Genomic DNA, 16,270 nt, shown 5'->3' on the forward strand with positions numbered 1-16,270 from the left:
CTGTCAGGATACCCATCTGAATATGCAACTGAAGTGACGTTGCATCGTGGCCATCTGGGTACATCCGCACTTGCGGACAAGCGGACATTTTTTTACCCCCCCTGGAGTCTTGCTTTTCAAAGTTATTTTTAACAGTAAACTCAACTTATATAGTGAAATATAAGTTAATTTTACTGTTAAAAGTACCTGTGAAAAGCAAGACTCCAGTGGGTATATAAAGATGTCCGCTTGCCGACTTCTAACCCTAGGTTTACTGTGGATAAGTGCGGGTGTACCAAGATGGCCATGATACAACGTCACTTCAGTTGCATACTCAGATGGGTATCGGCGGCTCTGCCTGCTCGCTCAGTGACACGCCAGCCCACTCACCAGACTTACTGCTCGGCATGATTGCTCACTCCAGCCTGCCCATTTTCTCACTCACCCGCCGGCACTCACCCGCTCATTATTTTCTCGGGGGGAGCAATTGCCCTGTTGCCCCCCCTGGATCCGCCCCTGTAAATAGGACCTGTTGCCACCTGTGTATACAGTCCAAGACTGTATAGGGTGACAACCCCCCAGAAGGTAACAATCCTCCAGTTCCATGGTACACAAGGTGACAACTCCCCAGAAGGTAAGAATCATCCAGTTCCATGGTACACAAGGTGACAACCCCCAGAAGGTATCAATCCTCCAGTCCCATGGTACACAAGGTGACAACCCCCTACAAGGTATCAATCCTCCAGTTCCATTGTACACAAGGTGACAACCCCAAGGTATCAATCCTCCAGTTCCATTGTACACAAGGTGACAACCCCCCTACAAGGTATCAATCCTCCAGTTCCATGGTACACAAGGTGACAACCTCCTACAAGGTATCAATCCTCCAGTTCCATGGTACACAAGGTGACAACCCCCTACAAGGTAACAATCCTCCAGTTCCATGGTACACAAGGTGACAACCCCCAGAAGGTATCAATCCTCCAGTTCCATGGTAAACAAGGTGACAACCCCCCTACAAGGTAACAATCCTCCAGTTCCATGGTACACAAGGTGACAACCCCCCTACAAGGTAACAATCCTCCAGTTCCATGGTACACAAGGTGACAACCCCCTACAAGGTAACAATCCTCCAGTTCCATGGTACACAAGGTGACAACCCCCTACAAGGTAACAATCCTCCAGTTCCATGGTACACAAGGTGACAACCTCCTACACGGTAACAATCCTCCAGTTCCATGGTACACAAGGTGACAACCCCCTACAAGGTAACAATCCTCCAGTTCCATGGTACACAAGGTGACAACCCCCTACAAGGTATCAATCCTCCAGTTCCATGGTACACAAGGTGACAACCCCCTACAAGGTAACAATCCTCCAGTTCCATTGTACACAAGGTGACAACCTCCTACAAGGTAACAATCCTCCAGTTCCATGGTACACAAGGTGACAATGCCTACAAGGTATCAATCCTCCAGTTCCATTGTACACAAGGTGACAACCCCCTACAAGGTATCAATCCTCCAGTTCCATGGTACACAAGGTGACAACACCTACAAGGTATCAATCCTCCAGTTCCATTGTACACAAGGTGACAACCCCCTACAAGGTATTAATCCTCCAGTTCCATGGTACACAAGGTGACAACCCCCTACAAGGTATTAATCCTCCAGTTCCATGGTACACAAGGTGACAACCCCCTACAAGGTAACAATCCTCCAGTTCCATGGTACACAAGGTGACAACCCCCTACAAGGTAACAATCCTCCAGTTCCATGGTACACAAGGTGACAACCTCCTACAAGGTAACAATCCTCCAGTTCCATGGTACACAAGGTGACAACCCCCCTACAAGGTAACAATTCTCCAGTTCCATGGTACACAAGGTGACAACCCCCAGAAGGTATTAATCCTCCAGTTCCATTGTACACAAGGTGACAACCCCCTACAAGGTATCAATCCTCCAGTTCCATGGTACACAAGGTGACAACCCCCCAGAATATATGTTTTGATTGTATTCTGCTCACCTGTATACTAGCACATGTGAGGAGGATCGATGTGCCTGTGTATTCTCAGCTTTATACCATAATATAGACACCTGGATGTTTTTTATTCTAATCATTTCATAGAGATGATCTCCCTTACTTGTGGATGAAGCAGATCTCCAGCAGAGCACTGTCCTGTGTAGGAATGCCTAGCCCCGCCCACACAGGTAGTCGGACCGTCCTCTATAGCAGGTATTCATCAGGCGACAATGATTATTTAGTTATGTTAATGAGCTCGCTCTCTCTCTCTCTCCCGGTTGCTATGACACAGGGCTCCTTGGTAACAAGGCCCGGGAATGCAGAAAAGCCTCGGCCGAGTGTGACCGTGTCTGTACACAGTGATTGTCGGGATCTGATAACGGAGGGGAAGGTAGGGATCGGAGCGGGCCGGCCGGGTATGGGATGCATTATGGGCTCAGCTGTAACGTCACCCCAGGTAGATGGATGGTGTCCCTGTGTGTGTGTGTTGTGTGTGTGTGTGTTGTGTGTGTGTGTTGGTTGTGTGTGTGTGTGTGTTGTGTGTGTGTTGTGTTTGTGTGTGTTGTATTGTGTGTTGTATTGTGTGTTGTGTTGTGTGTGTGTGTGTGTGTGTGTGTGTGTGTGTGTGTTGTGTGTGTGTGTGTGGGGGGAAGTCTCCGCAGAGAAGTTTGAGTACTACTACTAATGTATCCATCCATTGTAAGTCAGAGACAGGAGTGAGAAATCTTCCTGGTCACCTACCTGGACCATAGCTGTATAGACAGACCAATACCTACCTGGACAAGGGCTGTATAGACAGACCCTGAGCTATCACTTACCTGGACTATGGCTGTATAGACAGACCCAGAGCTGTCCCCTTACCTGGACCATAGCTGTATAGACAGACCCATACCTACCTGGACCATAGCTGTATAGACAGACCCATACCTACCTGGACCATAGCTGTATAGACAGACCCATACCTACCTGGACAAGGGCTGTATAGACAGACCCTGAGCTGTCACTTACCTGGACCATGGCTGTATAGACAGACCCGGAGCTGTCACTTACCTGGACTATGGCTGTATAGACAGACCTGTACCTACCTGGATCAGGGCTGTATAGACAGACCCGAAGCTGTCACTTACCTGGACCATGGCTGTATTGACAGACCCTGAGCTGTCACCTACCTGGACCATGGCTGTATAGACAGACCCAGAGCTGTCACTTACCTGGACCATGGCTGTATAGACAGATATGTACCTACCTGGACCATGGCTGTATAGCCAGACCTGTACCTACCTGGACCATGGCTGTATAGCCAGACCTGTACCTACCTGGACCATGGCTGTATAGATAGACCCGGAGCTGTCACCTACCTGGACCATGGCTGTATCAACAGACCCAGAGCTGTCCCCTACCTGGACCATGGCTGTATAGACAGACCCGGAGCTGTCACCTACCTGGACCATGGCTGTATAGACAGACCCAGAGCTATCACTTACCTGGGCTATGGCTGTATAGACAGACCTGTACCTACCTGGACAAGGGCTGTATAGACAGACCCTGAGCTGTCACTTACCTGGACTATGGCTGTATAAACAGACCCTGAGCTGTCACTTACCTGGACTATGGCTGTATAGACAGACCCTGAGCTGTCACTTACCTGGACTATGGCTGTATAGACAGACCCTGAGCTGTCCCCTACCTGGACCATGGCTGTATAGACAGACCCAGAGCTGTCACTTACCTAGACCATGGCTGTATAGACAGATATGTACCTACCTGGACCATGGCTGTATAGCCAGACCTGTACCTACCTGGACCATGGCTGTATAGATAGACCCGGAGCTGTCACCTACCTGGACCATGGCTGTATCAACAGACCCTGAGCTGTCCCCTACCTGGACCATGCCTGTATAGACAGACCCGGAGCTGTCACCTACCTGGACCATGCCTGTATAGACAGACCCGCAGCTGCCACTTATCTGGAGCATGGCTGTATAGACAGACCCGGGGGTGCCACTTATCTGGAGCATGGCTGTATAGACAGACCCGGGGGTGCCACTTATCTGGAGCATGGCTGTATAGACAGACCCGGGGGTGCCACTTATCTGGAGCATGGCTGTATAGACAGACCCGGGGGTGCCACTTATCTGGAGCATGGCTGTATAGACAGACCCGGGGGTGCCACTTATCTGTAGCATGGCTGTATAGACAGACCCGGAGATGTCACCTACCTGGACCATGGATGTATAGACAGACCCATACCTACCTGGACCATGGCTGTATAGACAGACCCGGAGCTGCCACTTATCTGGACTAGGGATGAGCTTTGATGAGCTTCGAATTCGAGTCAAACTCATGTTCGTCTCGAACATCGTATGTTCGATCGTTCGTCGAATTACGAATGTTTTGGGCCGTTCGCGCCAAATTCGAGTTGCGTTTCACGGCCCATAATTCACTGCGGCATCGCAGTGCATTGCTGGCTGATGATTGGCCAATCACAGCTTTGGCCAATTATGGCTCAGGGGGTTTAGTACACTCCCCACACTATAAAAGGCCTCCTGCAGGTCGGCCTTGTGTAGTGTGTTGCGGTGGAGAGAAGACAGAGAGAGAGAGTGTGTCATTTTTAGTAGGAAGATAGAGCAGGCAGGCAGGCTAGTCAGTTAAAGATACAGTGTGTAGAGGATATATATACATCCCAGGTGTTGTATACAGTATATATTTATACACTGTATACTTTAGCTAGATCCGCACTTCCTAATTTACTGGCAGGCAGGTGATTGTGCTAGCTGCAGTATTCTCATGTGGTGTACTGCCCGTGTCCTCTGCAGTGTGCACCTAAAGCTACGTGATGTGTACTGCCTGTGTCCTCTGCAGTGTGCACCTAAAGCTACGTGGTGTGTACTGCCCGTGTCCTCTGCAGTGTGCACCTAAAGCTATGTGGTGTGTGTACTACCCATGTCCTTTGCAGTGTGCACCTAAAGCTACGTGGTGTGTGTACTGCCATTGTCCTCTGCAGTGTGTACCTAAAGCTACGTGGTGTGTACTGCCTGTGTCCTCTGCAGTGTGCACCTAAAGCTGAGTGGTGTGTGTACTGTCTGTGTCTGCTATTTCTCTTATCGTCCATGGACGGACACAGCTCCTTAAATCTTGACAAGTGGGTTATGTTCCCTGTTTACAGGAGAGGACTAGGCAGAAACATGTTAAATAGTTAAATACATGTTACATTAACAGAGTTGAACAGCCCCGCCCAGGGGGCGGTCCCTCCAGACATAACCCTCCTCACTGCAGCTTGCAGCCTCAGTTTCGTTCTGCCTAGCAAAGGAGAAGGACGTATGGCTCCCTTTGGGCCCAGCGCCCTGAGGAGAAATTTTATTTTATTTTACTTTACTTTTTCTTGAAGAATCTTCTTTCAACTGTTGGCTGAGAGACAGGCTGGATATTATAGATCCTTGTAGTCTACTCAGTCCGACCAGCAAGCGTGGGCACACCTTTGCAAAGAGGCTTGGTCTGCCACGCCATACCCCATGACTCCTGGGGTGGCCGGTGAGCTTTGCTCCGAGGTCCACATATGACTGAGCTGTGGTGTTGCCTCAATCACAGTGGACCGGGCCGACAGCTACCTCCATTGCGGTTGTAGGTCTGTCAGGAATGCGTCAGCGAGTCCTCGCTCGGACGGGTAAGTACAGTCCCTCCTGCTTCGGTGGGTTGGTACGGCTGGGCATTCCTGGGGTTCGGGGGTCCCTTCCCCTTACTTCCCTGCTCCTTTCCCTTGCTGCATTGCTAACATTGCCGCTGTCAGGGGGGAGGGGGCCTTCCTGAGGGGACTGTGTTATCTGGCCTGTGTTTTTTCTTTTTTGTATTGGGCTTTCCTGTGAGGTAAAAAGCCCTGTGATGAGCACAGATGTTTATGATTATACTTCAGCAGACGCTGACTGATTGGTGACACCTGTAACGGTTTTGCTTTTTATGCTGTATCTGTGTCTTATCCTTAAATAAAACAGCCCTATGAGGCTTTTCCTGTTTAAACACAGGTCCCTGCAAAAGTTACCTCACGGTTCTTTTCCTCACAGGCAGCGCTGGGCAGTCTCCTCCTGAGGGAGTCCCCTGGTTACCCCTGGTCAGCGCAGCAAGTGGGTGAGAGGCCCTGAATAGGGCTCTAGGAGCTTTTGTCTATTTGTATGGACAGGTGTGCATATTATAATACACACTATATGTAAATATTGGAGTCAGTATCTGGGTCCTTCCCCACATGCTGGTGGTGGCAGCAGGTGTTGGCACCTGTGATTCCCACAGAGTTTTTATTGTTAGTCCTGGACACAGTTTGTGCCAGGGTGGGGGTGGACTGCGGGCGGGCGGTAAAAGAGTGCCCCCTTCCCCCGTTATCCCCTGGGGAATGCTCTGTTATGGAGCCATGGACTAGGTACCTAGTTGAAAAAAAAAAAAAAAAAAAAAAAAAAAAAAAAAGGCAGAATAAGGCATTTATGGGTGCGCTTTTTACTGCTGCAAGGGACTCTCCTAAGCTGCATAGTGCAGCTGGGTTTCCGCCAAGGGCTCGGTCTTTTTTGGATCACACAAATCAGACCGCTGTGTAGGTTTTTTCCTTCTGTGCCCTTCTTTGATAATTTCTGAGATGCGGAATGAGAGAAGCCACTGAGGGCTTTTGTAGTCCCTCACCGCCGGGCGGGAACCCCTACTTGTATGGATCTGACTGATAGAAGATCCGAAGTACTGACCCGTTCCATGTTTACCATGCTGGGGTCTGGCTTGCGGCCTATTGTGGCCACTACACTGGGGTCTCAGTGGTCGCTGGCGCTATTTTTTTTTTGGGAGTTTTTTCAATTACATTGAAAACTCCCATTGGCGCCCATTTTGTCGTAGCCACGCTATGGCGCAGCTTACATTGTGCTGGCCTTTTTCCTGTGGCCGCGTTCTGAACGCTCGGCGGCCATCTTGGAGTAGTCCTGACCCCTAGTGCTGTATACAACTCACAGAGTGAGCATTTTGCACCAGACAGTGGAGGAGCACCGACTCTCTCCTGAGGTTATTAGCCTAGCGGACCAGCTGGTCCAGGGCCTCATATAGGTCTGTGATGCTTCATTGAATGCTGCGCCCTTGTTATCCAGGGCGTCTGTTTCAGAATGGTTTTATGCACACGGTGGTGTAGTGCTTAACTCCATTACTTGGCAGCAAAAGAGTCATTGGTTCGAATCTCCAATCTGCCTGGAGCTTGCATTGTCGCTCCCTGTGTCTGTGTGGGTTTCCTCCGGGTACTCCGGTTTCCTCCAAAGACATGTGTGCATACACCTACATAATATACATACACACTATGTGTGTGTATTATTTAGGGGCAACCCTCCCAGGCCGTCAAAGGCCCAGCTGGGGGACTAATCTGTCCCTGGGTGCATAAGCCGATCACGCCGGCACCCAAATCCTGCCAATGTATATAGCCTTCCCTCCCTGTCTCTAGGTGGGAGGGGCGGCTTGCAGGTTCACAATTCAGTGAAACCTCCCTGCTCTCCGACTAGTGGGTCTGCGAGGTGGTCTCTTCGGAGTACTAGATAGGGTTTCCTCCTATCCACAGAACAAAGTTCTGTCCTTGTGTCTTCCCCTCCCGGCACGTCGGTCTGCCTTGGGCAGTGTGGGATTTGCTAAGCTGCAAGGTAATTTTACCTTTCCTGCAGGACGAGAGTTTTGGGGTTTTCTATGGGCCTCAGGCCCTAAATACCTTTGTGAACGTCGGGTAGTTCCGCATGGAATCCATTTGTTCGGTGGTAGCTGCGCTTCATCCGGGGGATGTCCTGACGTCCTCGGACATCAGGGACGCATACATGCATGTCCCGTTTTGCACATGTCACAGTGTTTTTTTCTGTGCTTCGTGATGAGAGAAGGGTCTCTGTCAGCCTGTGGCCCTCCCTTTTGATCTGGCGTCAGCACCATGGGTTTTCAGCTAGGAGCTCGCACTTATTTGAATTTTGTTGGGTCAGCGAGGCTTTGCCTCATTGGCTACTTTGACGACTTTCTTCTGAGAGCAGCTTCTGTCTCCGACCTAGTGGATGGGTTATTCCCATTCAGACCCTCCGAAGATTCGGGTGGATGTTAGACGTTTAGGCCAGAAAGTGTAGCTCAGTGGCAGCAAGCCTGCCCTACATGTGTGCGACCCAGGGTTCAAATTATGGGCATGCTAGGTTCCGACTCAGCGTTGGAGTATCTAGTGTTGATCCAGACTCCTCAGTGGCAAAGGTCCTTCTTCCCCTGGAGAAATTGCAGACTCTTCAGTCTGCGGAGAAGGTATTGGCATCACGCAATCGGTCTTCTCTCCGGGCGCCTGCTGGTTCAGGGTCTGTGGGTAGCCTCCTTCAAGGTGGTACTGTATGCCCAGTTCCACACCCTGGTTTTCCAGTGGAACTACTGTCCAGGTGGTAAAAATCTCTTGTCTCTGAAATCATTAGATTCCTGTGCGCCACCTAGTCAGAGTCTCTCTGAGTTGGTGACAGAGATTCCCGACTCTTCGGTCCGGGAAGTTGTTCCTTCCTTCCAGTGGTCGGTGTTTACGACGAATGCCAGCTCACGGGTTGTGAACCTGGAGGTTCACAAAACTGGGGGGTCCAGTCGGCCCTGAGTCGCTGGACTTGCGTGGACCTATGACCACACCTCCTTGAATGTGTCTGGTCTCGGTAGCTACCCAGGGTCGGGCCTGGCTAGTGCCTGGTGGAAGACCGCCTGGGAATACCAGGTGCTGTCTACTGTTCATTGTCCTACTATTTTAGGCGATCAGGCTATGCTTCTCCTTGTGGTCGACCAATCTGGTTTCAGCCGGACAACGCCACGGCCGTGGCTTCAGTCTACCATCAGGTATGCCGGCAGGCAGACTACTGGAGTCGCCAGATGCTGGACCAGGGCGACTGGTCTTTGTGCTTTGGGGTGTTTCGGCTCCCTTGCAGGAGGTGAGCCTCACATGGCATGGATCTCCTGGCAGCTTGTCTCCGCCGCAAGGGTGTCAGTTAGTGGCCAGGTCTAGTGATCTTGTACAGACGCGTCAGTCGCGCTGGTGGCCCTGTGTTGTCTGTATCGGTGATTTTTTGCCATTCCTCCATGGTAGTTGCTTCCTCGGCCGCTCCACAGAGTGGATGCTGAGGAGATCCCGATGATTCTAATCGCTCCAGATTAATCTCGGCGTCCTTGGTACGCTGATATCGGGCGCCTGGTAGCGGAGGCACCCTGGCGATTGCCAGGGCAGGAGGTTCCTGTCTCAAGGTCCCATACTTCCTCCTGTTGTACAGTCACTGACTTGCTTAACATGGTTATTGGAAGCCAGACTTTAGGTGACCAGGGTCTGTCTGACTCGGTCATCTCAACAGGGCACCGTAGTCTTCTTCCGGAGGATCTACCGTCGCACCTCTCTTGGTGCGAAGGGATGGAGTGACGTCCACGGGCGTACTTTCAATGTCCAGGGTCCTGCTGTTTTTAAAGCTTGGATTGGATCTAAAAATTGCTTAAAGCACCGTTTGGGGGCAGATTTCAGCCTTGGCTGTGTTTTTAGTGGCCTTTTTGCGGCCCGTTCCCTGGTGGGTCCCCTTTTTTTGTGTGCAAGGGGTTTGTCATATACTTTCCCCTCTTGGCCCATCTCTTCCCCCATGAGTTTTGACTCTGGTGCTCTCGGTTCTTCAGGAACCTTCCTTTTGGAAACATCAGAGAGATTTTCTCTTGACACTATCTCAGAAGGTGGCCCCTTTAGTGGCCTTTACCTCTGTTAGAGGGGTTTCTGAGTTGGCGGTCTTGTCTTGCAAGCCGCCATGCTTGATCCCCCATAAGGATTAGGTGATGGTGCGCCCGCGACCTTCCCTTCTTCCGAAGGAGGTTTCGGCCTTTCATACTTTAGGCGTGGTACGCGCTTTGCGGGTATACCAGCCTACTACGGCTCCATTTCGGAGCTTCTGACTCTCTTTTGTGTCGGTGTCTGGTCCACAAAAGGGCCTGGCGGTCTCGTCGACCACCATTTCTCGGTGGATCGGGCAGGCCGTCATACAGGCCTATGCTCCTAAGGGCGGGCCCCCCTTTTCCGGTCACGGCACTTTCGACCAGGGCAATTGGTGCTTCCTGGGTTTTTTTTTTTTTTTTTTTTTTTTTTTTTTTTTTTTTTTTTCCCGACATCATGCGTCGGTCTCACAGGTGTGCGAGGCGGCGATTTGCTCGTCCGTTCACGCTTTTTCCAGAATTTACATGGTTGCTGTGAGTGCATCTTATGATGTTTTTTTCAGCCGCTAGTTTTTGCCGGCGGCTGTTTAAAGTTGCACCTCCTCCGTTGAGGAGCTCTGCTTGTTTTGGGGTGAAGTTAAAATTGTTTTTACTGATATATTTCCCACCCCTCGTTTTTTGACACTGCTTGGGGACGTCCCACTTGTCAAGATTTAAGGAGCTGTGTCCGTCCATGGACGATAAGAGAAAATAGGATTTTTTGTACTCACCGTAAAATCCTTTTCTCTGAAGTCCATGGACGGACACAGCTCCCACCCCTCCTTTTTAGGTTTGTACTGCTTGTTACGAACTGAGGCTGCAAGCTGCAGTGAGGAGGGTTATGTCTGGAGGGACCGCCCCCTGGGCGGGGCTGTTCAACTCTGTTAATGTAACATGTATTTAACTATTTAACATGTTTCTGCCTAGTCCTCTCCTGTAAACAGGGAACATAACCCACTTGTCAAGATTTAAGGAGCTGTGTCCGTCCATGGACTTCAGAGAAAAGGATTTTACGGTGAGTACAAAAAATCCTATTTTTTCTCAATGATTTTCATCCATATTGCAGGGACCAGACATTACATTAAAGCCGCAAGCAGTTTTAAATTACTTTTTTCTTATAGTAATCTTATTTTGTGCAGGGACAGTTCTAAACACGTGCCACTTCACAGGCATACTATAGACACCCAGCAGGTACGATATTTAAAGGAATTTTTCATTTTTTTTTTTTTACTTTAAAGTGGAGGTTCCCCTAAAAATAAACTTTTAACATTGCATTTATGAGATTAATGACAATTAGAATCGGCTGTTTTTTAAAAAAAAATACGTCCGTACATACCGTTTCCTATATTTGTTCTCACCGCCGCTTCCGGGTGTGATGGTCGGGGCTGGGCCTTCCTAATTGATTGACAGGCATCCGACCGACGCATACAGCGTGTCACGAAATGCCGAAAGAAGCCGAACGTCGGTGCGCAGGCACCGTATAGAGCCGCACCGACTGACTGCTCCAGAAACAACGACCGCTTTTAAAAAGTTTTTTCCATTGATACATGTTCCCTGGGGCAAGACCCGGGTTCTCAAAGACGTTTTACGACAATAACTTGTATATTGGGCTTTAAAATGAGCACTTTTGAATTCAAACGTTCTACGTCAATGGGGTTCTAAATGTTCGCACGAACGGTCGGTCTGGTGCGAACCGAACGGGGGGGTGTTCGGCTCATCCCTAATCTGGACCATGGCTGTATAGACAGACCCGGAGCTGTCACCTATCTGGACCATAGCTGTATAGACAGACCCGGAGCTGTCACCTACCTGGACCATAGCTGTATAGACAGACCCGGAGCTGTCACCTACATGGACCATAGCTGTATAGACAGACCCGGAGCTGTCACCTACCTGGACCATAGCTGTATAGACAGACCCGGAGCTGTCACCTACCTGGACCATAGCTGTATAGACAGACCCGGAGCTGTCACCTACCTGGACCATAGCTGTATAGACAGACCCGGAGCTGTCACCTACCTGGACCATAGCTGTATAGACAGACCCGGAGCTGTTACCTACCTGGACCATAGCTGTATAGACAGACCCGGAGCTGTCACCTACCTGGACCATGGCTGTATAGACAGACCCGGAGCTGTCACCTACCTGGACCATAGCTGTATAGACAGACCCGGAGCTGTCACCTACCTGGACCATAGCTGTATAGACAGACCTGGAGCTGTCACCTACCTGGACCATGGCTGTATAGACAGACCCGGAGCTGTCACCTACCTGGACCATAGCTGTATACACAGACCCAGAGCTGTCACCTACCTGGACCATGGCTGTATAGACAGACCCGGAGCTGTCACCTACCTGGACCATAGCTGTATAGACAGACCCAGAGCTGTTACCTACCTGGACCATAGCTGTATAGACAGACCCAGAGCTGCACACATATGCAATGCGGGAACCAGCGTGCTTCCAGTGTGGGTTTCCCGCAATGCATCTCCTTTGCAGGCAGTTCACACTGCCCTCTGCGAACCGCTGCGGGTGTCAATACAAAGTTAATGACACCCCCAGATCGGTTCACAGATTGCAGTGCAAACTGTGAATTTGGACAGGAATTGGATTGCATGGGTGTGAACAACTATACAGACATCGCATTTGATTTGCAAAAGAATGCAGTGCGAATCACATGCAATGTCTGTGTCCGGTGTGAACCCGGGCTCAGTGTACTTCAAGGTTAATCTCTGGGGAAAGGACAAATACTCCCTGTAATGGGTAAATGCCTGTGTATATCTATCATTCTGTACCTCCAACTATCCTGGATTTGGCTGGGCAGCACTGAGATTTAAAAAAAATCCACAAATCTGGGCTGAGTCCTGACACTTGGCTCCACTAATTCGCCTGGCATGGGCACACTAGAATGGGCTCGACATCACGTGAGGGGGTGCTCGTGATACCCAGGCCCCACGATTGTTCCATCTATGGCAGACAGCATCTGTCCCCATCTATTACCAGTTACAGTAATTCACTTCAGAGCCAACGTAAGGGACAAGAGGATATGTGATGTGCTGCAGGGCACTTTGGGGGGGAAGAAGGAGAGAAGTAAAGGTGGGTGGATTTGTACTAGAAGGGGAAGAGGGTTTGTGTTTGAGAGGAGGGGACTTGCGGGAAGGAGGATTTGTGCTGGAAAGGTGGGAGGGAGGGTTGAATTGTGCCAAGGTGGGGGAAATATGCTTGGAGGGGGGGGGGGTTAGGAAGGGGGGAGAGGATTTGTGCTGAAGAGGATTGGGAGAGGAGAGGATCTGTGCCAGGATGTGGGGGTTGTGCTGGAAAAGGGATTTGGGGAAGTGTATTTGTGCTAGAAGTGAGGAGAGGATTCATACTGATTGGGGAGATTAGTGCAGGGAGGGGGGATGAAGGGTAAGGAGAATTTAAACTGGGGGGAGGGAGTGGTGTAAGAAGGGTTTGTGCTAGGGTTGTCCAGATACCGATACCAGTATCGGTATCGGGACCGATACCGAGTATTTGCGGGAGTACTCGTACTCGCGCAAATACCCCCGATACCTAAATAGAATACTTTCCCCCCCCCTTCCCCCCCCCCCCCGCCGCTGCCGCCGCATCGAGGGACATGGCTAGAGGGACATTGCTGCATATGTGAGGGACATGGCTAGAGGGACATTGCTGCATATGTGAGGGACATGGCTAGAGGGACATGGCTGCATATGTGAGGGACATGGCTAGAGGGACATGGCTGCATATGTGGGGGACATGGCTGCATATGGGGGGGACATGGCTGCATTTGGGGACACATTTAAAAAAAGTATCGTAGGGGGGGCGTGGCCGGATGTGATCGAGGCTAGACGTGTCTTTCAGAGCTCCGGCTGCCATCCGTTACATTCATCCTGATTATTGCGGCCGGACCGAGTGAACAACACAGCGGTGAGGAAGCCTGGCTGGGGGAAACACGGGAGATCACGGGGATGTCCTCGTCGGCGGCCAAGAAGAAGGAGAAACAGAGATCTCAGCCTCCAAAGGAGCAGCGGCAGCTCCGTTCTCAGGGCAGCATGGCGACTGGCCCCGCCCACGTCTCCTCGGCCTCCAATTCCTATGCCCAGCGCGCCTCTTTTCTCCCAGGCAAAATGGCGCTGCAGCAAGACGCTCTGATATCGGCACTTGAGGGGTCTCCCCCTGTCTCCCAGGAGGTTGAGGTGGATACAGTGGCGATCACGGGTCCCATCCTGGAGGCCATAGCGGCCTCAAAGACTGAACTGCTGAGTCGCATAGATTGCCTGGCGACCGAATGTAATCTTATCCGCCATGATTTAGATAAGATCAGGGGACCGCTGACCGCAGCGGAGGACCGCATCTCGGGGGTGGAAGATGTCTCCCACACACATGCCTCTCAACTGGCGGAGCTGCATGATATGGTGCAATCCCTGCAACACCGCGCAGACGATGCTGAAGACCGTCAAAGACGCAACAATATCCGCGTAGTAGGCCTGCCTGAAGGGGCAGAGGGGATGTCCATGGCCACCTTTGCGGAAGGTTTCTTTAAGACCCTGCTCGGTCTGGGGGATCTTCCTCCCACCTATGTAGTTGAACGGGCCCATAGAGTACCAACTGCGGCTCGGCCATCAGGTGCTCCGCCCAGACCGTTCCTGGTCCGGTTTCTCAACTATAGAGACCGTGATATGCTACTTGCCGAGGCGAGGAAACACAAGGAGCTGCGGTATGACAACGCCAGGATCATGCTGTTCCCCGACTTCTCGGCGGAGACTCAGAAACGCCGGCGATCCTTCACGGATGTGAAAAGACGACTTAGAGAAAGGGAGCTAAAATACAGCATGCTGTATCCCAGCCGTCTCCGAGTGCAATTCAAGGGGTCAGTGAAATTCTTTGACAACCCGCAAGACGCCTGTGAATGGTTGGATCGGTCGCGGTGAGGCCTGCAGCGTGTTCCTGATAAGTTGCCTTGGATGGTTTCATCGGCGCCCCGAGGGGGTTTGTGTTCCTGATCCTGAAGTTATACCTCGCCGCCGGTGAGATCTCTTCATGCTGGGTTGTTGGCTCCCCCCTTCATGTTTTCCATTTTTGATGTTGATTTTTTACTTTTATTTCTTTTTCTAATAAGAGGGGGGGGGGGGATTCTTATTACCAGACCTCCCTGATCTAAACCTCGATGGGTCATTTTCAGTTGCCGCGGCCTGCTGGATCTCCTGGGGGACTTGGCACCAGGCCCTTGCTATACTCAATTTTTTCATGTGGCCACAATTTAACTGAATTTGATCAGCCACTGTGCTCTGGCGATAGGCACGAGTTTTTCTTTTCTTATATGTGCACGTCTACGCCGAACTATAATCACCTACGGTGGAACTCCGACAGATTTGCTTGTTTCAGGGCTAAAGCTGCATACCGGACAGTTTTTGTTTTTGTTTCTGGTATAATGGCAGGGGGGGAAGGGGGGGAGGAGGGAGGGTTTTTGACCATCACCAAGGGACCTTTTTCATATTTTACACCTTTGATATCCACGAACATTATGACCTGTTGCAGGATGCGTTTGCCCATTTTTCAATGCTCAATGGTCATGTCTCTGAGAATGTACTGTTTTAAACTGCATAATGGATAGTCGAATTAAGATACTTTCATGGAATGTAAGGGGGTTGAATAATAAGTTCAAGAGGGCGGCGGTCTTCCAATACCTGAAACAAGTCAAACCGCACATTATCCTCCTTCAGGAGACCCACTTAGAGGGTAGTAAGATTCTGGCACTGCGCAAGAATTGGATACAGAGGGCGGTTCACTCCACCTACTCCACCTATTCCAGGGGGGTTTCAATTCTAATCAGTAAGGCTGTGCAGTGTGTGGTTCACCAGGTATTTACTGACCCGGGGGGGAGATACGTGGCACTCCTCTTGAACTTATCGGTTCATAAGCTTTTATTGGTAAATGTCTATGTGCCTCCTCCATTTCAAGCTAAGATGTTGTACGACCTGTTGGTGACATTGGGCCCGTATCTGCATGTTCCAATGTTGCTCATGGGAGACTTTAATGCCATCCTCGATCCGACACTGGACTCCTCCAACGCTGGCAGGACAGCCTCGGGGGATCTCAGCTCCTGGGTCTCGGTGGCGGGAGTGACGGAATTGTGGAGGTGGAAGCATCCGGGGGTCACCTCCTACTCTCACTTATCAACTGCACACAGGTCATCAGCTAGGATAGACTTGGCATTTGGCAATGCCCGTATACTACAAAATATTGATAGGATGGAGTATTTAGCGGGGGGCCCCTCAGACCATAACCCACTAATGGCCACCTTGGCCTTCCCAGACAGGGGGACGAGGGGAGGTTGGAGACTGTCACCGGGTTGGTTGGTGGAGGATCAGGTTCTAGAACATCTTAAGATTTCCATGGCGAATTATTGGGAGACCAACGTCGGCTCGGCTGAACCCCCGGTGGTGTGGGATGGTTTCAAGGCAGCGACCAGGGGGAGTGTATCTCGGCCATTAAGGCAGCCAGGAGGGACCATAATCAGGAATGTGAACTCCTGACGGCTAAAG

General features: G+C 50.8%; 1 protein-coding gene across 2 annotated transcripts in view; it reads left to right on the forward strand.

Annotated features, from left to right (window-relative positions):
- The first annotated feature begins 2,221 nt into the window (after nucleotides 1-2,221).
- LRRC56 (leucine rich repeat containing 56) overlaps nucleotides 2,222-16,270 on the forward strand; it is a 127,411-nt gene continuing 113,362 nt past the window's right edge. Inside the window, exon 1 of one of the 2 annotated variants that reach the window (XM_040328605.1) lies at nucleotides 2,222-2,394. The gene's annotated coding sequence lies outside the window, so the exon portion shown is untranslated. The remainder of the gene's footprint in view (nucleotides 2,395-16,270) is intronic. The other variant, XM_040328606.1, reaches the window with a different exon arrangement.

This window comes from Rana temporaria, chromosome 11, assembly GCF_905171775.1.
Source record: "Rana temporaria chromosome 11, aRanTem1.1, whole genome shotgun sequence".
Lineage (NCBI taxonomy): Eukaryota > Metazoa > Chordata > Amphibia > Anura > Ranidae > Rana > Rana temporaria.